General features: G+C 33.3%; 1 protein-coding gene across 4 annotated transcripts in view; it reads right to left on the reverse strand.

Moving 5' to 3' along the window:
* Positions 1 to 26,611, reverse strand: part of LOC114333023 (steroid receptor seven-up, isoforms B/C) — a 347,066-nt gene that overhangs the window by 235,052 nt on the left and 85,403 nt on the right. Inside the window, exon 2 of one of the 4 annotated variants that reach the window (XM_050663348.1) lies at positions 20,385 to 20,568. The exons of the other annotated variants lie outside the window; for them this stretch is intronic. The gene's annotated coding sequence lies outside the window, so the exon portion shown is untranslated. The remainder of the gene's footprint in view (positions 1 to 20,384; positions 20,569 to 26,611) is intronic. 4 annotated transcript variants of the gene reach the window in all.

Consider the following 26,611-nt stretch of genomic DNA (forward strand, 5'->3'; position numbering starts at 1 on the left):
ATTATAGTTCGTTTCTGGGGAAAAATTATCTTGTTTTTGTCAAAAATTATATATACGTATTTACCACGTGTGTTCAATTATCGTGTGTTTCAGCACTTTAAATCCAAATATTTTGTTTATTTACATATCTATATACCAATCAATCAATATAATATCAATCTAAAAACAAAATATATATTATGCATTAGTTTTATGCATTAATTTATATTTTTATATATTAAGTATTGTATAAAAGTTTGATATTATAAACTGAGACACTACCTTTTAGTCAAGAGGCAAAGGGGGACTAAATGGCTATAAATAAATTCGATTGTGTTTTGCATCTAAATTGTATATTTTAAACTGATATACCTTAGTCAAAAATTGATAAAATTTGTTAATATTCATTTTAATCATATAATCATATCTTTAAAATGAGGTGCTTTAAATCTTTTTAGGTTAAACAGCAACAAAGTAATAAAAGCAAAAATGTCTGACACAGCCGATAATTTCTTATTTTTTAATAATAAATTTGCCAGTATCTCTACTACCTGCTACTAATGGGCCGATTTTAATTTTTTGTTTGGTTTCTTTTTTAAGAAAAAAAAAATGATGAAAAAGGGCATATCTTTATTAGTTTCTTAGTTATAATGATTTAAGCAATTAAATTGTTAATAATAATTTTAACTTTCTGTCCAAAAATTCGAATTATCATATTGAAGATTCGGATTCAGCGGGTCAAAATATATATAAATCACTTATAAAATATCATGCACCTCAAACGGCCACGAAAGTACCGTTTGCCCCTAGACTATTTCGTAGTCAGATAATTTTCCTTTTCACCAGTGGCGGCTTGTCCTATGAGGCAGCTGCCTCACCAGTATATCAATCGACTATTTACGTTATTTCGTTGTTTTGTAATCAGTTTTTTAAATATAATTTAGCTTTTTGAAATTTCCTAAATACCTTTATTTTTATGAAAAAAATTAAAATCGGTACGGCCCTGACTCTTTATCTTCTTATATATCCGTCTTCCACGTGCCATTCCAACTTTCTCAAATCATTACAGTTGAAGCTAGACTCACACCATCTGCAACAGTATGGGACAACGCCAACAGTAAAACCGGCAAAATTTGAAAAATGTGCCACCGATTCTAGGAACGAAATTCATCCATCCTTGAGGCTGGCCTCAGGCTCCGCGGAACGGAATGGGAATAGCCGAACTGAACCGACTAGTACAAGCACAAGTCGATTGCAGATCATAGCTTTGTATGTACACGCGGTATATACGAATGGATTATTATATTTTAGAAGTTTATGGATATATGTATTTAAAACAGTGCTCATTTTAAATCATTGTTCATCATCACCTAATATATTGTTCTGAAGCTATTTTTTCTTTGTGGCATTTATTTAATTTATTATTCTAAATGAGAAATAAGATTATACAATTTAACTTAAAAAATGATTTTATTAACGTTTCCACTTCCACATCGGACGTTTACATACAAAAGTAGTTTTTAAGTGTTTCAAAAATGTTGTATTTTGTGTTTGTGTTTTTTTTTTGTAAAATATATAACTACATAATAAATTATTTTTCTTTATTTATTTGTTACATTTACATAAAAAAAGTAGTTTTTAAGTGTTTCAAAAATGTTGTATGCTGTGGTTGTGTTTTTTTTTGTAAAAATTTTTTGAACATACTTATTCAAATCAGAGTGAGCAAAAGATTTAAGCGAATAATATTGCAACATGATTCCCACAGCCTTAGCTCATTCCCCATATCTTCCACGATTTTTGAAAAAACGCACACTCTTTTGTTATGTAAAATTTGAAGTTTTCAATATGGAATTGGAATTCAAAATGACTCTATGCACTGAGGCTGAAAGCATTTGAGTCAATTGCATTCACTGAAAAAGTTTTAGAGAACTAATTGACAGCAAATATTTCTTGAGGATTTTTTGTCCGGAATTCTTTGTGGGGATATTTTGAATAAAAAGAATGTGTGTGTACTTTGTACGCACGTAAGAAGTTATACTTCTATTTTATAATTTCAACGAAATAAATATACTTAACAGTTACAATAACAAAAATTAACAATAATTACCAAAAATTAACCAAAACTTAACAATACCAAAAAAAAATGAATATGAATCATCCGGGATTCGAACCCGCGATCTCTCGATCTCTGGTCCAATGCTATACCAATCGAGCTATGAAGCCCCGTGCTATTGACGTGTCGGATATAATTACACATCTCGGTGACAAATAGATCAAAGTGAAGTTAGTATAAAAATAGATATTTTATTATCTTACGCCCGAGGAAGACAAATCTAAAGACACAAAAATTATAATAAATTATACATTTACTAAGAACACTATACTAAGAACATTTACTAAGAATCTATAAAGCACCAATTAGACCTATATTGACATACACGGCGAAGACAAGACCTGACACATCTCAAACGAGACGACTACTAGAAACAACAGAGATAAAAATACTCCGACGAATATCAGGGAAAAGTCTGTTGGATAGGGAGAGAAACGAAAACATAAGATCATGCAATGTAGAAGACATAAATGGATGGGTGACAAAACGGAAACAGGAGTAGAACGAACACATTAGTAGAATGGCAGAGGATAGGATATTACGAATAGCACGAGATAAGTCACCAAATGGACGAAGAAGTATTGGCAGACCCAGAAAAAGATGGTGCAATAACTTAAATAATTTAGGAGGCTAATATTGAAGAAAAAACAGACTTTAAAGCCTACATAAAAGAAGGAAGAAGAAGAAGAAGATTAATAACACTAATATATTCTTTTAATGACTTATTTGCGCTGATACATACATAATTTGAAAGATTAGCAACGCGTCTGTCCCTGTCCCTGTCCCTGACCCTGTGTGTCTGCGCATGCGCCAGGGAATTAAAAAATTTCACCCCCGATCGTAAAGAAGTATAACTTCAAAAAATTAAAAAAATAAAAGTTTCCATTATGGTTCGGACCCGCTTATCAACGCAGTTAGTATCGAAATTCATTCACCTTAAACTTTTACCCACGGAGACCATGTGTCATCATATGCGAAGGTCAACTAACTAAACGGATTAAACTTTTGAAGGTTCTGAATTAAACCAAATTATTTTGATTTTGAATTGAAATTATTTAGAATTGAAAGAAATATTAGAATACAACAAAACATAGAGTAAGAAAACAATATATTAGGTGAATATTGATAGAAATTTTGATGGTAATCAAATTATGTAAATCAAAGCATTACATACTATTTTAGTAGGTTCTTTTTAAATTTTCCAAATAGGTAGCTCCTACCTATGAAATTTTTTATTAGGATACTGAAACATTTATAATTATTACGTACCTGTCGCTTTTAAAAACTATTTAAAAAGTCACTACAATATTATAAACTTGCATTTTTCTCTGCCATCACAACAATAAAAACTAATATACACAACATTAATTTGTTTATCCAAAATCTCCATATTGAACAATTATTGACAGATGATTTTAACACCCAATCATATCCCGTATACCATTTATACCATACTGTCTGTGTGCGCATGCGCGCAGAATTATGAAATTTTACTCTCAATCGCGCCTAAAGAAGTATAACTTCAAAAAAATTTTGCAGATTATTTATCCGGGATTTTTTGTGGGGCTTTTTTGTCCGGGAATTATTTGTCTGGGGATTTTTTGTCCGGGGATTTTTTGTCTGGGGATTTCTTGTCCAGGGATAATTTGTGAGCATTTTTTGTCCGGGATTATTGGTCCTAGATTCGTCCTAGCGTTATGACGTCACAAAATCGACCTTCTGGCCATTAAAAAGAAGCTAACCATAATAATAAAATTCCTCAGGTGTAGTGTGCCTCACCACCTTATACTATCACGAGCCGCCCCTGCTTTCCACCGGCCTATAAATATCAAACAACTACTAAGACATTGGCCATAAGACCTTATTAGTAAACGTTGGAATAATGTCAGTGGATACGACCGTAATCAAGTTACACACCACCCTTACACCCTTATTATATCAGTTACACAATATGAGTGGATTAAATACTCATACAGAACAGCTATAGTAATGCGAAACACAACCATGAAAAAGTTCTGGATTCCTTTATTATAAGGAATATCATTTTTGTAAGGTTTATAACTGTAAAAAACGAGTTAATAATATTTTTGGAGAGACGGAAAATAAAAAAGGGCCAATGGTTTTATACGAAAACCATGGCAAAAAACGAAGTAGTTTGAGGGCTCAAAAGACACAAACATATTTGGCATTTTATCCAACACCGTAGTGATGTTGATTATAGTTACTTTCGAGTATTCGTTACAAATCGTTACTTTTGTATAAAATAATCATTTACAGTATTCGCTACTTTGATTACTATGATTACTTTTGTATTTGAGTACCGGTAATCATATCGAGAATCATATTTCTCAGTAGGTAGGTCTGTATAGGTATTCCGATATAACAACGACCTTCACCAATCTGTTTAAGAGATAAAAATGATTTGATTACTATGATTACTTTTGTATTTGAGTACCGGTAATCATACCGAGAATCGTATTTCTCAGTAGGTAGGTATTTTGTATAGGTATTTCGATATAATAACGACCTTCACGAAGTAATCAGAGTAATCAAAGTAATCAAAGTAGATACAATAGTCGTTACTCGCTCTGATACGATTGGTACGAAGTAATCAGAGTAATCAAAGTAGATACAATAGTCGTTAATCGCTCTGATACGATTGGTACGAAGTAGGTACGAAGTAAGGAAGTAATCAGAGTAATCAAAGTAACGATTTGATTCTCTGTATAGTAATCGTTACTTTCGGTATTCGTAAGTAACGAGTACTTTGTAACGAATAGTTACTTTTTCAACATCAGTACAACACCGAACTTTTTTTATTTCTTTAATAGTAATATATTATTATATTACGTATTAATAGTACCTAATTCAGTAAATAGCCAACTACTCGTAGACACACGAAAATATTGTAGAGTTTAAGTGACTCTATTACCAGTTTCATTTGTGGTTACAATGGTTACATCATCGCTGTCGCTCGGGACCGGCTAGTGTCTGAAAATTTTGAAGGAGCGACGGCGTGAGCGCGCTGTGTATATCAGTAGCCCTGTTACCAGATTTAAATTTGGTTACAGTACCTATAAAAAGTGTGCGTGCAGTTAACCATGGATGAGTGTCGCTGCGTAATCGATCAACTACTTGACTGTCTTCTGGTTTCTACAGAAAAAAATGGTGGACCAGGTTCACGATTTAAATAGTTTTAGAGTTTTAAAAAGGATACCTACATGTAAGATGTATACCCAATTTGATTCAGTTTGACAAAACAAGAATCGAAAGTTCTCTTAATCGAGCTTTTGAAGCAAATATTGCTAAACATAATCTTCTTCTTAAAGTGCCTATCTGTTCCGGATGTTGACGATCATCATGGCTATCTTGACTTTGTTTGCCGCAGCGCGAAACTGTTCAGTGGTAGTCGTGTTATACCACTTTCGTAAATTTTGAAGCCAGGAATTGCGAAAAAAATAGATTGGTATATCCTTAGCACACTTATAATAGATACCGTATGTTTTTTGGCCAAACAAGAATTAGCGTTTCGTGGTCATTTTGAGGGCGACGACTCTGACAATCGAGGCAATAACAGGGAATTGTTAACATTAATTGTCAAAAAAGATCAAAAATTTTGCAAATCTAGAAACATCAACTGTTTTTTCGAGAGTATCAAATGATATACAAAATGATATTATTGAAGCTATATATACATTTAGCCATATCTTCATTTGTTTAAATAACATTTTTTGCATCTGGTTTTGGTAACACTTTAGAAAAAGTCACGCGTCGCCACTGGTAATTTGTATTCACAAATCGAGATGTGATATATCTGTAGGTATACATGTACTGTTGTTTTATTGACTCGCAAATAGCATTTGATCTTGCTAAGCACTCTATATGGATCTAAGTTCTAAGAGACATTGGCATGGATGGCAGAGCCGTTCGTATAATTGCAAAGTACTGGAATCAAACAACATCAGTTTTAGTAATTTTAGAAGACGGTTTGGAATCACCGGCTCTTAATATTAAAAGAGAAGTACGGCAATGAAATTCTAAGACAAGAAAATATGCAATTTTTATTACAGTTCATTAGGTATTTCTATATAAAGGATTTCCACAGTTTTCACTGGATTCCTTCACTCAACCGTTCTCTCCAGTTCTTTCTGTTTTGCTAGTCCCCTTCCTGCAGATTTCTTCTTTCCATTGCTTCGTATCTGAAAGATATTCGGGCAGTGGCGTACTGAGCATGGTTCCGCGGAACCTGCGGAACTAGGGCCCGCTCTAACGCGCTTCTTAATTCTTTTGTTTCTAATTTCTTTGGGATATTTTGAACTACACAAGTACATACTACGAAATGGAACTGCTTAATATATTTTAATTTTTGTGTAGGTATTTATAAATAAAAACAAAAAAAGTCTATTCATCAAAAAATTTGAAAACCAAATTTATTAAGAAACACAGAGAACACTGTTGTAAGGTTCCTTCGTTTTACCTGCTGCCCTTGTCTCAACACTTGTAGAATAACCGCCGGTACCTGCCTAAACACGTGCTAACACAAACACTTTTGTATTTTTTATATTAGCACGATCCATGAGTAGTTGTAAACTGCAAATTCGGAAACAGATATTCAATGGAAGTTTTAGACGCTGGGTCATAAAAATAATCCCAAGACGCTCGATGCTCCTTTGTTCGTATTTAGAGCACCCTCATAACACTGCATAAATACAGACAATTATAGTGGTAAGGGTAAAATATAAACACGTTTGATTGATATCAACCTCACCGATATAAGGGTTTTTTATATTTTTTTATTTAAGGGTTTTATCTCTCTAGAGATTTGTTTGTAATTATTTAACTTATTAATAAATGTATCATATGCAATTTGAGAATATATTTTGTTGATATAAATTTCATTCCAATGTTCATTTTTTAAAAGGTGTAATAGTTTTTCGATATTGGTTTTTAATTTATAATGACTGGAGATTTAGATATAGAAATTTTTTTAGTTTTATTATTTATAAAAACGGCTGGCGTAATGTGATCAGTCATGTCAGTGTGAAAAACGATAGGATTAATATTAATTTAATAGTCCATTCACTCACGGTAAAATATTGCAAAACCTCCAATGCAAAAAGAATTTAAAGAACGGCTTGGATAGACATGAAATTTGTCATACACATAGCTAATATGTCAAAGAAAAAAGTGATATTATGATGATGTGTACCAGGGGGTGACTTTCGCCCCTTCTCGGGGTGAAAAAAATATACGTTCAAAATAAGTCCTAAATTGGATGAACTAACTAATTCTAAGCAACTTTTTTCTATACTGTTTTTTCACTCTATACTGTTTATTCACAAGTCAATACTTTTCGAATTATTTGCGAGTGAAAATGTTTATTTTTCTACAAAAAAACACATTTTCAGGCTCTTTTTCGCAAATAACTTAAAAAGTAAGTATTTTATTAAAAAAAAAATACTATTAGCAAAAATGTAGCTTATAAATGCGAAAAAAATGGAGTAGGTACATATACAGTATGTCCCTGTAAGTTGTATCCATATGGAAAACTTTTTTATTATTAATTTTACGAAAAAAAGTTATTCTTTATAAAAAGCTCTGCATGGTCCAAAACCTAAGATTTAACCATCAAATATTAAATTTTTTGAATATTATACGAGGTATGTCAGAAAGTTTGAATTTCACTCAAGAGTAAAGTAGCTTTATTTTTCGTAATATTGGAAATTGCTATTATGAAAAGTTGTTTGGAATTAAAAACTATATTCTAATATGCAATTACACCCTTCTAATTAAAAAATTTTTTTTGAGAAATTATGGATAACATCATTATTTTTTCAGTTATTTCAATTCTGATAACTCTTTTATTATTAATTTTACGAAAAAAGTAATTCTTAATAAAAAGTTCTGGATGGTCTAAAACCTAAAATACAACCATCTTATATTTAATTTTATCAATTTTACACGAGGTATGTCAAAAAAGATAAATTTAGATCAAAAGTAAAGTACTTTTATAGTTCAGAATGTTTCAATTAGAAGGATGTAATTACATATTGAAACATAGTTTTTAATTCTAAATAACTTTTCATAATAACAATTTTCGATATTGTCAAAATTAAACGTATTTTACTCTTGAGCGAAATTCATATTTTTGACATACCTCGTATAAAATTGATAAAATTTGACAAAAGGTGGTTGTATTTTAGATTTTAGACCATGCAGAACTTTTTATTAAGAATCACTTTTTTTCGTAAAATTAATAATAAAAGAGTTATCTGAATTAAAATAACTGAAAATAATGTTACTTTTCCATAATTTTTCAAAAAAAAAAATTTCAATTAGAAGGATGTAATTGCATACTAGAATAGAGTTTTTAATTTCAAACAACTTTTCATAATAGCAATTTTCAATATTGTGAAAAATAAAGCTACTTTACTCTTGAGTGAAATTCCAACTTTTTGACATACCTCGTATAATATTCAAAAAATTTGATATTTGATGGTTAAATCTTAGGTTTTGGACCATGCAGAGATTTTTATAAAGAATAACTTTCTTTCGTAAAATTAATAATAAAAAAGTTTTCCATATGGATACAACTTACAGGGACATACTGTATATAAAGTCTGTAGGCCCGTATATAAATAGAAGCAGAGTTGTAAGTAATAAAAAGTAAGTTCTTACTCGTCAAATTCCAAATCGAATATTTCAACGAAACATAATCCAAAAATCAAGCAATTTTCGCGGGAAGAGTGATTTCAACTTTTTTTAAATTACCTACATATTTAAATTTTTCTTTTTTAAAAGCTTTATTTTTCTTTTTTAAAAAAGTTTCTAACTTCTTTTTCTAATTCTTTTTCTTTTTCACCAAGAAAAGGGACCAACTTTGTTTTGAGTGTACCTTGTTTACTTTTTATGCTAGAACTAAAAAAACAGAAATTCAGCTTTTTTATACACTTTAAAAACGGTGTTATGAGTTAAAATAAATTTTATTAAAAAATGAACACATTCACTCGCAAATAACTCAAAAAATAGTAACTTAGTAAAAACAATCTATAGTACTAAAGTTACTTAGAATTAGTTAGTTTATCCAATTCCAGACGACTTATCTTGAACGTGTGTTTTTCACCCCAGAGAAGGGGTGAAACTCATCCCCGGACAAAATCACACATTGGCACAATATCACCTGTTTTCTTTGACATGTTAGCTATGTTTTTGCCAAATTTCATGTCAATCCAAACGGTTCTTTAAAATTTGGAGCAAAAACCGTGAGTAAAATTAATTATAAATTAGGTTGAGTTTTTATAAAAAATGTATGATACATTTTATGATATATGATGATTTATATTCAATGTTTATTAAAAACTTTTGATATACAATGTGTGGTTTTATTGGGCAGGCGGGCCCGCATCCCAACTGGAACCAGGGCCCGCTGATCTATCAGTACGCTACTTTATTCGGGGTCTGCCTCTCTTGCTTCTTCCTATCGGGCTCCACGCTGTTATTTGTCTATCCAATGTTTTTTGTCTACTCTTCTGATATGTCCCTACCAGGTTAATCTCTTCTGTTCTATGTAGACTATATCTGAGTTCATTCCCATTATTTTCTTATTATCCATGTTATTTCTTCTATCTCTTCATGTTACTCTGCAGCGTCTCCATAGGAATTCCATCTCTGTTACTCTTATTTTGTTTATGGATTTCTTATTTATTATCAAATTTTCACACCCATAAGTCAGGATACTTCTTATCATGGTGTTATATATTCTTCTTTTTGGTTTTATACTGATGTTCTAATCCCACACTACCGGGTTCAATGTTCGTATGCACTCTCTTGTCTGTCCTAGTCTCTTTTTTATATCTTCTTCAGTTATTTCTTTGTTTGATATTATGACACCTAAATACTTGTGTAGGTATTTGTCTGTTCCTTTGGTTTGTTTACCTTCGTCTATTTCTAGCCGTTTTATTTATGTGTCCTCCGTTGTTAGGTATTCAGTTTTCTTTGGATTTATTTCCATCCTATTCTTTGTAAATTCCTGTTCCAGTTTCCTCATCATAAAACTGAGGTCATCTTCGTCTTGTGCGATCACTATTTGGTCGTCAGCAAAACTTAGGGTATACACCAGGGGTGGGCAAACTTTTTCTAGTAAGGGCCACAAAATGTTTTTGGTATATTACCGAGGGCCGCAATATATTTTCCCTTAACATGTTCGACTTTTTACTAAGTGGGGGGGGGGGGGGGGGGTGGGGTAATATGGTTTGAAATCAACTATTCAACTACATTTTTGTGAATTTTGTTCAGTACAATTCGAAGAATATTAAAAACAATTCAAGACCAAATATTGAAAAATAAGTCAACGGTGGCATATTCCTACAGACACCTAAAAAAATGGATTTTGCAGTAGACATTAAAACTTATCATAACTGGATCATATTAACTAAAAAATTCAGGAATATTTTATTAGCTTATGACTTTCCTTGAGATAATGCTGTCGAGTTTTCTGTTTTAACGATTTTTGAGTTTTTGGTGTACTTAAAAGTCAAAATAACAAATTTGTTGTAAACAGGGTGAAAGTCAACATATTGTTAAACAAAAAAAGAAAATATATCGACAGCGTTATCTCACGAACTGTCTATAGAAAATATATGAAAAATTTCAGGTGGATCTGTCAAGTAGTTTTCGAGTTAAAATGTCCACCACCTTTGAAAAAGCAATTTTAAGAGAAACTCGTTTAAAGTTTTGACAACTTTTATTTTCAATTCTTTTTTTGTCTGTCAAATCGTAAAGTGATGAATACCGGAATATGTTTTTGAATCGTCATTTAAATAAAAATAGACAAAGTTATAAATTTGAAAAAATTTTAGATTCCCTTCATTGTTTTTGTTTTCTTTGAAATAATTAAATAATAAAAAAAATATTTATGAAACACATTATATGTTATTTCCAAACTTATTTAAGGTATGCAATGTATTTATTAAAAGACGAAAAATGAATCATAATGGCTTTTATAAAGTTTTAGTTTAGTTTTATGTCCTTGTTCATGATTCTTTTTATTTCGGGTGGAAATCTAGTCAAAGCATTATCTTCAATTCCGGTCCTCAATGGATTGTATCGATAAGTCGAACTATAAATTTAGACATGTACTTTTGGACATTTGCAAAGATTGGTAAAATGCAAAGATATTGAAAAAATATGCAAATGAATCTATAATTTCTAGTTGAATGTAGACTGGTACGGAATCACTTTGAACTGAAAAATGATTTCTTAGAAGTGATAAGAAAAATGATATATCTTCAAAATCTTTGAAACCATTTTCAAATTCCGTCAGCAAGTTACAAAGTTTTTCTTCATAAATTTTAAACTTATTTTCTGGTACATGAATAGTTTGTGTTTCATTTTAAAAGTTTCATTTTGCGTTCTAAACTTGTAAATTTAGCAAACGTGTTGCAGTTTTTCATTTCTATAAACAAAGCAATTTCCTCCCCTAATTCACAACATCTTTTAAGAACCTTTTCTAAACTCAACTACCGAATTATGATTGTGGTATAATACATCACTATGATCTATTTCTAACTTTTCCAAAAATGCTATAAATGCACGATGATTTATTCCTTTTGAACAAATAAAATTAACAATATTTGTTGTAATTCAAATAACGTCTACTTTCAAAACATTTTTGCACAATACCTGCTGATGGATTATGCAGTGAAAAAATAATAAATAATGTTCTGGAAATTGTGTATGAATGTAATCTTTAAGTTTTCTCAACATTACAATATTAGCTCTTCTTAAAATTTAGTGCTCCGTCAGTTGTTGTTACACTTACTAGGTGGTTACGGGTTAATTTAAAATTTTCTAAACAATTCCTGACTACTTTAAACATATCGTTTTCATGTGTTGAAATTTGCCCAAATAATTGCCCGCGGTATGTTAAAAATTTGCGGAAAAATGACCCGCTGCAAAAGTGTTAATTATTAGCTGAATTATCTATATTTAATTATTAATATTAGCAAGAATTCAAAAAAAAATCCACGGGCCGCAAAAAAATGTCTGAAGGGCCGCACTTTGCCCACCCCTGGTATACACTATACAGGTATTCGTTTCTTACTGGTATGCCCATTCCTTTGCACTTTCCATGGTTTCAAGGTTTTTTTCCAGGAATATTTTGAACAGGGTAGGAGAGGTGGAACAGCCTTGTAGTAGTCCCTTTGTCGTCTTAAATGGACTGCATATTCTATTGTCCGTTTTAATAGCTACTTTTTTATTCTTGTAGATTGCTTTTGCTGCTTTTATTAGATAATATTCGTAGAACTTCGATGTCTTCTATTGCTTCCCATGGCTTGGTTCTATGTGTCGAGTTTTAGACCTGCTTAAGATTTACAAAAACCAGATGAACGGATCTATTTTTGGCCATTATTTTTTCTATTAGTTGTTCGGCCGTGTAGATGTGATCTAAGCATGCTTTTCCCGCTGTGAACCCTGACTGGTTTTCTCCGATTTTCTCCTTTATATCTATTTCTAATTTTTTCATGCTCTCTCAAACATTTTGTGTATCATGCGGAATATCTTGATGTGTGAAAAACATACGACAACTAAATAATGTTAGAAAGCAAGACGATAAAATACTTCATAAAGTCTTGTATAAAAAGGAACCTCGATTAAAATAAAAATTAAATGTACCCCTGTAAGTTGCAAAAAAGTTGAAAATTAAAATTTTAGCAGTAAAAACTAGATCTACAAAATACTTTTTACGTTCACGTAAATATTTAAAGTATGTTAGATTATATATTATTATTCAAGACGAATTTCCAACTTTCTCCTGATTAGCACAGTATCATTATTATTCGACGCTGGGATATTTATTTTATCGAAAGGTTCCCACAAAACAGTATTTATAATAAATCTATAGACAACATAAATTAAATAGTCTAGCCCGACAAATGGAACTTGACTAAAACGAACCACAAGCCGGTGTTGACAGACAGAGTATTGACAGCGACTTCATGGGTGAAAGGTCAGAAGTTCACATCCTGCATAGTATTGTAGTTAAAAATTCAGAACAGCAAGCTCGAGTATGAAATTGTGTATCACCTGAGACGGAAAATATCCACACATTGCAAGGAGATAGATGGAATATTTTAAATAAATATATAAAAAGAAGTTAGTAATAATTATTGAAGATGACGAGTTCATGCAATTATAAAAAAAATAATTGTTGTTTATATAGTAAATATTTTCTGCTTATATACATCGAAAATTAAGCAGAAACTCCATAAATAACAAATAAAGTTTGCTTTTGTACCTTTAGATAATGAAAAATAAATATACGGTGTTTTGGCAGATTTTTTGAGGAGCCGTTGCTTTTAAGATGCCAGAGAGGGGTCAGGGGGACTGTGGATGTGAAGCGAGAAGTAGAAGTAGACTGTGGATGGTAGTGTGCGTATCGTATGAGCATTGCAATGGAATAACGTATTTTATATGTCACGAGGTCTAAAAATGTCTTTCAAAAAGTGTAAAAATGACGTGGACTCTTTTTGTTATATTTGTGGCGAATTAATTTAAGAGGGAACCAAAAAATTTTGTTTAACAGCTCTACAAGAATCTTCAAACAGTTCTTCTTCACAACGGAAATAGATTTCCATCTTTTCTTTTGGCTCATTCTGACATTCTTCTTTAGCCTATTTTTATCCAACTTTGGACATAGGCCTTCCCCAAATCTTTCCATTTCCGTCTGTCCTTGGCTGCGCTTTTCCAGTGAGTTTTTGCAGCTTTTACAATATCGTCCTTCCATCTTCCTCTTCCTCTTCCTCTTCTTCCTGTCCACGGTCTCCAGTTTTGTATTTCAGAATTCCATCTTTTATCTTCCTGTCTCGCATTGTGGCCCGCAAATCTCCATTGTTATATGTTCAGTCCAACTCCACCATTGCCTGGTCCCAAGCCCAGGATGAGAAAGGAGGAGGGTTGTGCGTGAGGTTAGCGACCTCACCACATAAAAAATACTATTGCTAAAGAAACCTCTACAAGCCTCGGAAATAGGACGGATAAAGCGATGACGAAAATGGCCACGGAAATGAATTTGAGAAAAACAACGTACATATAGGATGCTGGAATGTCCGAACAATGTTTGAAATAAGTAAAACACATCAAGTGGCAAAACACATCAAGAAATGAATAAAAATAACATTAGTATATTAGGATTATCTGAAATTAGATGGAAGGGATGTGGAAAAACAAGAATTGAACACGGCAAAACGGTTATATACTCGGGAAAACGTGGCGAAAAAGATCGACACGAGAGTGGTGTTGCATTCATGATTTCAAAAGAAGCAAAAAATGCCCTAATAGAATGAGAAGCCATCTCGGATAGAATAATAATGGCTAGATTCAAAGCGAGATATAAAAATCTAATAATTTTTAATGTATATGCACCAACTAATGAAAAAGAACAGGACATAAAATATGAGTTTTACCAACAGCTACAGACGCCATACGATAAAATACAAAATAAATATAAAAAAAGATATTGTGATGATAATCTGAGATATGAATGCCAAAATAGGAAGAAATAATAGTGGAAGCGAAACTGTAATGGGGAAAGAAGGATTGGGACAAATTAATGAGGATGATAACATGTTTATAGATTTCTGCACCCAAAACAGTTTAGTCATAGGTGGAAGTATATTTCAACACAAACCACAAACGCATACATAAAGTAACATGGACATCCCCCGATGGACAAACACACAATCAGATTGACCACATAACCATAGATAAGACGTGGAGGCACTCAATGTTGGCTGTTAGAGCAATGAGGGGGGCAGACATAGGGTCCGACCACATGCTGATTAGAGCCAAAATCAAACTCAAACTAGCAGAAGTAAGAAAATGCCAATGGAACAACGAGAAAGATATAACGTTCAGTGGCTCAAAGACGGAAATGAAAGTACTAGAATAAAAGACCAAGTTAAGAGAATTATATAACAAAACTTACAACACAGAAAATGCCACGATAAAAGAGCTGTGGGACAAATGCCAGTACATATGTATATACACAAGCAGCAAAAGAAACGATAGGAATACAAAAAAGAAGTAATAAACCATGGCTATCGAGAAGCACGTGGGAAAAAATAAAAGAAAGGAAACTACTTAAATGTAAAATGCTAAAAATGATCTAAGAGATAGGGAACAAATGAAGAGAGAATATAGAGAGAAAGATAAAGAAGTTAAAAAAAGTGCGAGAAACGACAAAAGATAATATAACGAAGAACTGTTAATAGAAACAGAAACAGCAGCAAAAAACAACGACATGGGAATTTTATATAAAACGACGAATAAACTAAGCTCGCGCGGAAAAATGAATGTTGAGCATGTAAAAGACAAAAACGGAAAAATCTTAAAGAATGAAAAGGAAATAGTTGAGAGATGGATCGAACATTTTAGAGAAGTACATATATGGTATATGCCAACAGAATAATAGAACACGAAATGGAAAATAAGGAAATAAAGGAAGAACTAAGCTTCACCGAATCGGAATTCACAAAAGAAGAAGTAAGTAAAGCAATACAACAGCTGAAAAGAGGGAAAGCAGCTGGAATAGATAACATTACCACATAACTACTGAAAGCAGATAGAGAAACATCGGAAGAAATCCTGTATGTATGTACTAATAAAATGCTACATTTGGTCAGTCCTCTTGTATGGTGTCGAAGCATGGACATTAAAAATATCCACCATTAACCGTTTGGAGGCCTTTGAAATGTGGCTGCACAGACGTATTCTGAAAATACCATGGACGGCTATGCTGACAAATGTGGCAGTCCTTAAGAGAGCAAATGCTACCCGCCAGCTGCTTGATAACATCAAATATAGAAAGATGGCCTATTTTGGACACATGGTAAGGGGAGACCGGTATAATATTCTTCAACTTATTATGATGGGTAAAATCGAAGGACGCAGAGGAATTGGTAGAAAGCAGGCCTCTTGGTTGAAGAATATCCGGGAGTGGACGGGAATAAAGAAAGCAGAACACCTATTTAGAATAGCTCGAGACAGAGACAGTTTCGCCATGTTAATCGCCAACGTCAAGGGGACTTGATAGGGCACGTTAAGAAGAAGATGTACTAATAAACAAAATATGGCAGGAGGAGAGAATACCTGATGATTGGAAAAAAGGTATAATTGTAAAGATACCCAAGAAGGGAGATCAAACGAATTGCAACAATTGGCGAGCAATAACACTACTTTCTACAGTGAGTAAAGTCATGACAAGGATGATACTAGAAAGAATGAAAGAAACTATAGACCAGTTGTTAAGACCAAACCAAGCGGGCTCAGAAGTAATAAAGCATGCACCATATTAACACATTCAGCAACATTGTAGAACAAACAATAGAATGGCAGAGCAAAATCTATATAAATTTCATTGACTTTAGACAAGCCTTTTACCGGATTAACAGAGAAAAATGTGGTAATTATTAAAGAGATATGGAATTCCATTAAAATACATAAGAATTATCAAAATGTTCTATGAAAACTATACCGCACAAATCATGCACAATGGGAAACTCACAGAACCAATCAACATAGACAGTGGAGTCAGACAGGGGTGTATTCTATCTCCAAACCATATTTTTGATCTTAATCGACTGTGTCATGAAGAAGGCAACGAAAAATAAAACAGGAATTAGATGGAATGCTTTCGGTCAGCTTGAAGATCTAGACTTTGCGGATGATATATATCTGGTGTCCGAAAAAAGAACATATGCAGAAAAAAACAGAAAATGTAACAAAAGAAGCAAGAAAAATAGGATTAGAGATTAACACAAGAAAGACCAAACTTATGAAGATAAATACGGAAAGAGAAATGGGTATATTCATTTAAGGAGAAGAAGTAGAAACTGTACAGAAGTTTTGCTATCTGGGAAGCATAATTGACGCTAGCGGTGGAATAGAAGAGGAAATTAATGGAACAATAACTAAAGCCCAAAATGCGTTCTATATGCTGAAGAAAACATGGGAGTCCAATAAATTAACAACCAAAACCAAAATCAGGATATTTAATACAAATGTAAAGAGCATTTTGCTATATGCAGCAGAAACTTGGAAAATAGAGAAAAAGATTATACAAAAGGTTCAAACATTTGTAAATAGATGCCTTAAACGAATATTGCAAATATATTGGCCAAATCGGATAAGTAACAAGGAACTTTGGAGAAAAACTAATCAAGAGCCGATAGCCAAAACGATAAATAGACGCAAATGGAAGTTTATTGGACACACATTAAGGAAAAATGAAGATGATATAACTAAACAAGCCCTGGATTACCAACCAACTGGAAAAATATAACAAGGCAGACCAATGACATCCTGGAAAAAAAATATTACCAGAGAGCTAGAAGACAATGGGTTAACATGGAAAGAGGTGAAAGCCCTGGCCAGAAACAGAGATGAATGGAGGGGGACTGTAGAGTGTAGAGGCCCTATGTTCCAAATGGAATCAAGAGGAGTAAAGTAAAGTAAGTAAGTATATGTTCAGTTACATTTTTTACTTTTGTTTTCTCTCTTATGCATTTGTTTGATTTTCTGTCTTGTAGTTTTATTCGGGTCGTGTTTCTGCCGCGTATGTCATTATTGGTCTGATGACTGTTTTGTAAATTTTGCCTTTCATTTCTATTCCGATATTTTTATTTCTCCATTTTGTGTCATTCAGGCAACCTGCGGCTCTGTTTGCTCTATTCACTTGATCTTCCACTTCTGTTTCGAGCCTTCCGTAGCTAGATAGTGTGATGCCTAGGTATTTAAACTCCATCACTTGTTGTATTATCTGACCTTCCAGCTCCAATTTACATCTTATTGGATCTGCTGTTATTGGATCTGCAGAAACACGACCCGACACAGAGAGTACAAAAAGATTGCTCGAAACAGCGGAGATGAAAACCCTTCGAAAAATCGATGGTAAGACTCTATGGGACAGAGCTAGAAGTACAAATATACGACGGAGATGCACGGTGGATAACATTAATAACTGGGTAAGAAACAGAAGAATAGAATGGAATGACCACATAAGCCGAATGACAACAAATAGGGTAGTCAGGACAGCGAGAGACGTTTCCCCAATAGGAAGACGACCAGTGGGAAGACCACGAAAACGATGGAACGACAACTTACTAGAGGCACATTGAAAAACAGACAGAGTCATGTCTATACAAAAAGAAGAAGAAGCAGAAGAAGTAGTCTTATTCCCAACATGGATCTTTCCATTTTTCTCTGAGTTATTTCTATTTTGTTTATGTTAGCCTTTGTTAATGTCCATGTTTCTGAGCCATACGTCAGAACAGGAAGGATGCGCTGGTCAAATACACGGGTTTTTAGGTACTGTTGTATCTTTGTGCTTTTTAGTATCCATCTTAACTTTCCAAACGCTGCCCACGCCAATCGGATTCTTTTCTGTACTTCAATTGTTTGGTTCTCTTTATTAGCTTTGATTATTTGACCCAGGTATATATATTCGTCAACAACCTCAATATTGACATTATTTATATTCATATTTATTCTGTCATTTGTATTTGTCATGATTTTTGTTTTACTCATGTTCATTTTTAATCCTATCTTCTCTGATGCGTGTGCTAGTTGAGTCAGCACTGTGGCTAGTTCTTCTTGGTTGGTTGTAATAAGGACAACATCATCGCAATATCTGAGGTGATTGAGATTTTTTGAGATTTGAGATTCTCAATCTCAGTCATTCTGACATGCTCAACGAAAATTACGAGTATTAAAATGTTGCTTCAAGTTTTAAAATATGAAGAGTACGTCTGGCCAGTGATAGGGGATTTCAAAATGGCGGGTTTCCTGGTGCGAATGCAAAACGGATACACTAAATATCCATGTTACCTTTGCTTATGGGATAGTAGAGCCGATGTACTTCACTACCAGCCGCACTTATTATCTCAGCGATGCGAGTTTCAAATGTGGAGCCCAATCATGATTTAATGCATCCATTGCACGTAAAACTAAGTCTCATTAAGCGGTTCACTAAGGCTCTTCGTCAACTTCAATTTTTAAAACAATTTTTCCGAAACTCTCAAAGGCTGACAATTACAAAAAGCTTGTTTCTAATATGCTTGACAGCTTCAAAGTCATGGCTTGCAGGGATGTCTCTTATAAAGAACATATCTACATGCTCGCTTGGATCAATTTAAAGACAACTTGGGTGCATACTCAGAAGAGCAAGGAAAATGCTTTCACCAATATGTAATGAACTTCGAACAACGATATCAAGGAGAATATAATGAGAACATGATGGTAACTACCATAGGCGTAAATAGGGGGCGGTTTTGGGGGTTATAACCCCCCCATTGGGATGTATTTTGAGCTATATACGCTTAACACCATAGCCCTCATAGACCTTCCAGTAGTTGTAACCCCCCCTTTCAGGTAGTTGTAACCCCCCATTAGGATCATCCTGGTTACGCCTATGGTAACTACGTTTGGGGGCTCCTATGAGACAGTCCTTGTTTACACAAAAGAAATTCCAAAACTGTTCATTAAAAATAATTATAGTCTTTTTTGAATTTATGGGTTTTATATATACCGTCTTTTATAATTAAAGTTAACAAAATTATATAATTCAAAATTTGTTTACTTTTAAAAATAATTTAAATTAAAAAATGGGGCTTTTCCATAAAATTTGAGATTTCGTTCTGGTAAGTACAAAAGCAAACTTTATTAAACAAAAATATTTTTTTTCTTTAGTTAGGCATACGTAATCAAAATCAAAGATACAGGACTCAGACTCAAAATTCAGGTTGGCCTGTGCAATAGCAATAGTCCACGGTACAAGTGGTACAAGTGATAAAATGGTTTAGTTGAGAAAAACGAAGTCAAAGTAAAATTTATATAGTAAATTCTACAGCCAATTAATCACTTCTGGACTTATTTTGAATTAATTTTGTACATTAGATTTATCTAATTGTAAAAGTTTTTGTACAGTTAGTATTTATTTTCGTTCAAAATATTTGAAATTTTGAAAAAACGTTCGCACTTGTACCCCTTTGCTTCAAATTTTGCACTTGTTTCTCTTTGCCACTTAATACTTTGTCACTTTTTATTATCCAATACCATACAGGCAAAGGGATACAAGTGTAGTTATACCTGTTTGCCGCAAACTCTTTTTAAATATTTCGTAAGTAGTCAAACTACAACCTGCAATATGCCACCATCAGTAGTTTAATTCTCCTGTATCTCTTTGCCACTAAATTTTTAGTAGGTACTACATCTAGTATTATTTTGTGCACTTAACTCAGTTTACAATATTTTGTCGCTTGTACCCTTTATCATCTAATCCTCTCAATTCTGATTGGTCCGCCCAAGTGATTTAATGTATTTTTGGATGCTGATTACGACTTTCTAGGGTGGATTTCGATTTGAGTGGTCAAACAATTGTTATAAACTATTTAATTGTTCATACGGCTCTAGCTCGTAAACTAAAAGAGATAAAAATATTGTTTACAAATAAAATTTGTTCCTTGGAAAAAACAAAGAAATGGTTGGTACCAAACTTTAATCCAATAATTATAACTTTAGGTATTGTAAAATTAGTGCAAAATGGTTGCAAAAAGTATTTTTCGAAGCTTTTTCGATTGTAACTCGGTTAGCTTAACCGGAAGCTTAATTTATACACTTTCAAACAAAAGTTGTTAAATTATCTACTTTATCTTTGTATTAAAGTTATACCAATTTTAAGTTGCTTATTAAAAAATTTGTAAATTAATTTGTTTATAAGAGTTTTAAGCAAATTTGAGCAATAAACATGTAGATATATTTGGGTTAACAGTAAAGATAAAGAACACTTTGAGCTTGGGAAAATGTTCGTAGGTTTATTTTTGGCCAAGATATCAATATTTTAATATCTCTCGATCCACTGCTGGACATAGGCCTCCCCTGTTTGTCTCCAAATGGTTCTATCTTGTGCTTTCTGTGTCCAGTTTTTTGTTGTCTTTCGGTAAGTCGTTTTGCCATCGTTTTGGTGGTATTCCTCTGCTACGTTTATCGGCTCTTGGTCTCCATTCAACTAGTTTGCGAGTCAATCTTCCGTCTTTTATTCTCTTGCAACGTGTCCAGCCCATTTCCATTTTAATTTACAGCTTATTTCAATGACGTCTATGACTTTGGTCTTAGAATTTACAAACGAAGATCTACGAGCTAAGACCAGTCATAAAGAGCTGTTAAGTTGTTTTAATGTTTTTGGAAGGTGATGATATACTCTTTCAACTACCAGGTCCTTACCTGTAACTTTCGTTCCAGAAAGGAAGGAAAATTTTATTTAATTCAATTTAGTGTTGCTTCTATTCCATTGGTTTTGCCAAACATCCAGGGCCGTAACTACCATTGGGGCAACCGGGGCAGTGCCCCGGGGCCCCCGGTCAAGGGGGGCCCACAGGTACTCCTTTTGTGACCGTGCATAGAGTTTAACGAGGAAAATAAAAATATGTATTTTAAAAGCCGATCCCAACGAAATATTTTCAAATGACACAATTTTAAAAGACCTTACAGGGGCACCCTAGAACTGAACATAAAGTTTTAATTTTTCACTGGAGAAATTAGTATTTTCGACTAAAACGCAATTGGAACAGAACCCTTAGAAGAGGCCCCTGAAGCCTGAGCTGAGCTGGGGCTCCCGAGACATTAACATAAAAATTTAAATTAATACTAAGGAAATTAGTTATTTCGGCGTAATAAAACCTAAAATGCCATTGGAAGAGGGGCACGGGTAAGCTGGGGCCCCGAGACCTCTCGTAAAGATAAAATTGTTACTGAGGAAATTAGTTATTTTGGTGAAATAAAAACTAAAATGCAACCGGAATAGCAACCCCGATCCCAGCTACGTTGTCTTAACCAATTTACCCCAGACCACATCTTGGTATGTGAACGGAACCACATGGTACTACATATTGAAAAGAAAGGTAAGGGTAAGATGGAATGAGCACATTGGAATGAGCCCTACCAGTACCACAGCATAATAAATCTAACAGCAGTGACGGTATTTGCCTTCGAGAGTGTCACTGCTGAAGGTATTGGATATCGTTTGGATCCTCGTCAAATAGGATTCTGCTCTCATTAGAGCTGTATACAATTACTTCCCGACTGTTTCCTCTTTTTTGACATTTTCCTATCTCTCTCAATTTTTCTTCCACTTTTTCCATATCGAATTTTACTGCATTCTTGAATTTTTCTTCCACCTTTTCAATTTTCTGTATCTCCTCAGCAATCTGATTTGCCTCTTCCTGCATTTTCTCTAAATAAACCTTCATTTCATATCTTCATATTTTTCCATTCGGTTTTTAAGTTTCAAGAAATTTTCTTTTTATTGTTTCATTATATTATCTCATTTTGTTTTACTATCTGTTCATTTTGTTGTTTTTTGTTTTAAATTTTTTAAAGCGAATAAAAAATAATGTGATTTCAAAATTTTTTTGTGTTGGTCAACTAAAATAGTAATATGTAGGTTCAAGAAACTACAGTCATAGAATCCATTAAAATGCGTTTTCAAGGGGTTAAATATCAAACATTTTTTTGGACCCCGCCTTCCGCTGGGGGGTAAACCGCCAGACCCCGGCAGGGGGCCCCCAGATCACCTTTGCCCCGGGGCCCCTTACATCGTAGTTACGGCCCTGCAAACATCGTGCAATTTTGCATTTAAGTAAGGTTCTAAATCTTAATGCACCGTTAGATTTTCCACTGATGCGGCTGTACTGGTTACTGAGACTGAGGGCCTAGCTAGGCTATCTGCCTTTTCGTTATGGTTTGTTCAACAGTAAATGGTTGTTCAATTAGTGCGGTTGTAAATATTATTAAATTTATCTGACCTGGCTCATTGTTAAGACCCACCCGAAGCAATAAGCCACCGATGTAGACAGAGTTGGTCTTTTGCAATTAACACTGACTAGACGGTACTCCCATAATAAAGCCTGAAATAAATTTTACCTGAAACCGGGCCTTTTATACTATTATCGGTTAATCCAGGATGTTTATAGTGGTAACTAATTGAACTCAACCATTTACTGTTAAACATACCATACCATCTATTCTAACGTGTGACGGTACCCAGAGGAATTCTACGGCCAAATTGTTTTTGTATATACGGTATAAAATTAACTTAACTTGCTAATGTTGGATGAGAGATATGATAAATTGATGTCAGGCAGCTAGGTGAGTCAGATATTATAAGAGATTCGGGAAGTTTTTTTCTAGAATATAGATTAGGTCCTTAATTATGGTAAATAGTTCTGCTGTAAAATACTTGTCTCAGGAGACAATTTATAGATGGAATGTTCATGTGATGTCAAAAGCATGTTCCTACTCCATTTATGGTCTTAGAGGCGTCCAGGTCGGTATATATCAAGGTAATTTTTGTATTGTGTGAGAACATGGAGAAAGTGAGTTTTAAAAAAATTTGGGATCACGTTATTAGGTTGCAGAGCTGGGAGAGGGAATAACCCAAGGAAAACATAAAGTTATTTCACAGGTAAGATAAATAGGAGACAGAGAAGGGTACAGGACCCCTATTTCTTTTTTGATATACTTCCTGGAATCTGTTAACCATATCATGATGGAGAGCTGGATTTTTACGGTTAGATCCTATTGAAGTTTGATCTAATTAAAGCTCTATATAAATTTATTAGAATTGGAAAATCTGCTTCCCAATATTCTATAGGAGAATTGTATAAAAATAGGTTTGTGAGATGTTGTGACTTTGATTTTCGTGTAAAATGTATAGCTTTTGTTTTTGTAGTGGAAAACTGGAGTCCAATATTGTTATACCACGATTTTACCGACTTAAGAGCTATACGATTATGATTATGTTTTTATTTCTTACTACAATTATAAGGTCATCAGCGTTCAGAAAAGTTTTAATTGTGCTATTACAGTACGACACAACATTGTTAATTGCAATTTTAATTTTATTTTTCTCGAAAATGTCAACTTGTAACATATAACGTTATTCTTCCGAATATATACGAATATACAGGGTGTAACAAAATACAGGTCATAAATTTAATCACATATTCTGGGACCAAAAATAGTTTGATTGAACTTACCTTAGTACAAAAATGTGCACATAAAAAAAGTTACAACCCTTTGAAGTTACAAAATGAAAATCGATTTTTCCAATACATATATAGAAAAAATTATTATAGATTTTTTATTTAAAATGGACATGTGGCATTCTTATTGCAGTAGCATGTTAAGAAAAAATTATAGTGAAATTTGGACACCCCATAAAAATTTTCTGGGGGTTTTGTTCCTTTAAACCCCCCCCCCCCCAAACTTTTGTGTACGTTCCAATTAAATTACTATTGTAGTATCATTAGTTAAACACAATGTTTGTAAACTTTTTGCCTCTTAGTACTTTTTCGAAAAGTCAGTTTTTATCAAGATATTTTGAATATTTGTCAAATCCACCACATATTTGTATATGGTCAAGTAGTCAAGTACGATTATGTAGACTTGGTAATAATATGAAAATTTATGTATTTAGGTATATTTTGAACCATTTAAAGAAGAAGCCACATCTCGATAAAAGGTGCCTTCTCGAAAAATACAAAGAGGCAAAAAAGTTTTAAAAAAATTTTATTTAACTAATCATACCGCATAAATATTTTAATTGGAACGTACGCAAACGTATGGGGGGTTTAAAAGAAAAAAAAACCCATAAAATTTTTATGTAAACATATTAAAAAATAAGCCTCAACTCGATAAAAACTAATAAAATAAGAAAATCTACGGTTTCGTTTTGATTAAAATCTGTCTTCATCCATCCCCCGATAGTACCATTTCTAAGTCTACCTGTTTTCAAGGAGGCTCTGAGGAAGACAGATTTTTACCATCACGGCCGTAGATTCTCGATATAAATTAAAACAATTTATATCGCAGTATGGTTAGAACGCCCTCTAAAGGGGAATAAGCGAAATGAATTTCGACCCGATTCGAGTTCTCTGCTTAACCCAGGTATAGCCATACCAACAGGCACCGCTAGGAAAACATTCCACTTTGCGGTTCAGAGAACCCACATGAAACGAGTCTGTGTACTCTATACAGAGTATGACATTAGTTAAATAATAAAATAAGAAAATCTACGGTTTCGTTTTGATTAAAATCTGTCTTCCTCCATCCCCCGATAGTACTATTTCTAGGTCTACCTGTTTTCAAGGAGGCTCTGAGGAAGACAGATTTTTACCATCACGGCCGTAGATTCTGGTTATAAATTAAAACAATTTATATCGCAGTATGGTTAGAACGCCCTCTAACGGGGAATAAGCGAAATGAATTTCGACTCGATTCGAGTTCTCTGCTTAACCCAGGTATAACTGTTGGTATGGTTATACCTGGGTTACGCAGAGAACTCGAATCGAGTCGAAATTCATTTCGATAAAATCTGCCTTATCGAAAAAATACTAGGCAAAAAAGTTTTAAGAATATTGAATTCAAGTAATGGTACCACAATAATACCTAATTTAATTGAGACGTACACAAAAGTTTGGGGGGCTTTAAGGGAACAAAACCCCCATAAAATTTTTATGGGGTGCACAAATTTCACTATAATTTTTCTTTAAGATTTTCCTCTCATAAGAATACCACGTGTCAATTTTCAATACAAAATCTCTAATAGTTTTCGATATATTCGAAAAAATCGATTTTTATTTTGTAACTTTAAAGGGCTGTAACTTTTTTATGTGCATATTTGTACTAAGGTAAGTTAGGTTCATTCGAATTATTTTTGGTCCCAGAATATGTGATTTAATTTGTGACCTGTATTTTTGTTACACCCTGTATATTAAGGATTTCCACAGTTTTCACTGTATTCCTTCAATCAACCGCTCTCTTCACTTTTTTCTGTTTTGCCAGTCCCCTTCCTGTAGATTTCTTCTTTCCATTGCGTCGCTATCTTCATCTCTGAAAGATCTTCGGGGTCTGCCTCTCTTCCTTCATACTATCGGGCTCCATTCTGTTATTCTGTCTATCCAACGTGTTTTGTCTGCTCTCCTGATATGTCCGTACCACGTTAATCTCTTTTGTTCTTTGTAGTCTATCTGAGTTCATTCCTATTATTTTCTTAATCTCTATGTTATTTATTCTATCTCTTGTTACTCTGTAGCTCTCCTTAGGAATTCCATCTCTGTTGCTCTTATTCTGTTTTTGCTTTTCTTATTTATTATCCAAATTTCACACCCATAAGTTAGGATACTTCTTATCATGGTGTATATTCTTCTTTTTGTGTTTAATGTTCTTATCCCACAGAACCGGGTTCAATTTTCCTTTACAGTCTCTTGTTTATCTAGACTATTTTTTATATCTTCTTCAGTTGTTCCCTTGTCTATTCCTTTGATGTGTTTACCTTCGTCTATTTCCAGCTGTTTTATTTCTGTTAAATAAAAAGGAATGAATCCCTCTCATTGGCTGTATACCATAATAAAAATTACTAAAGAAGTAAAAATCTTCCCTTGTAGATGGTATATAATTTATTTA

The sequence above is a fragment of the Diabrotica virgifera genome, chromosome 10 (genome assembly GCF_917563875.1).
Source record: "Diabrotica virgifera virgifera chromosome 10, PGI_DIABVI_V3a".
In the NCBI taxonomy this organism is placed as follows: Eukaryota; Metazoa; Arthropoda; class Insecta; order Coleoptera; family Chrysomelidae; genus Diabrotica; species Diabrotica virgifera.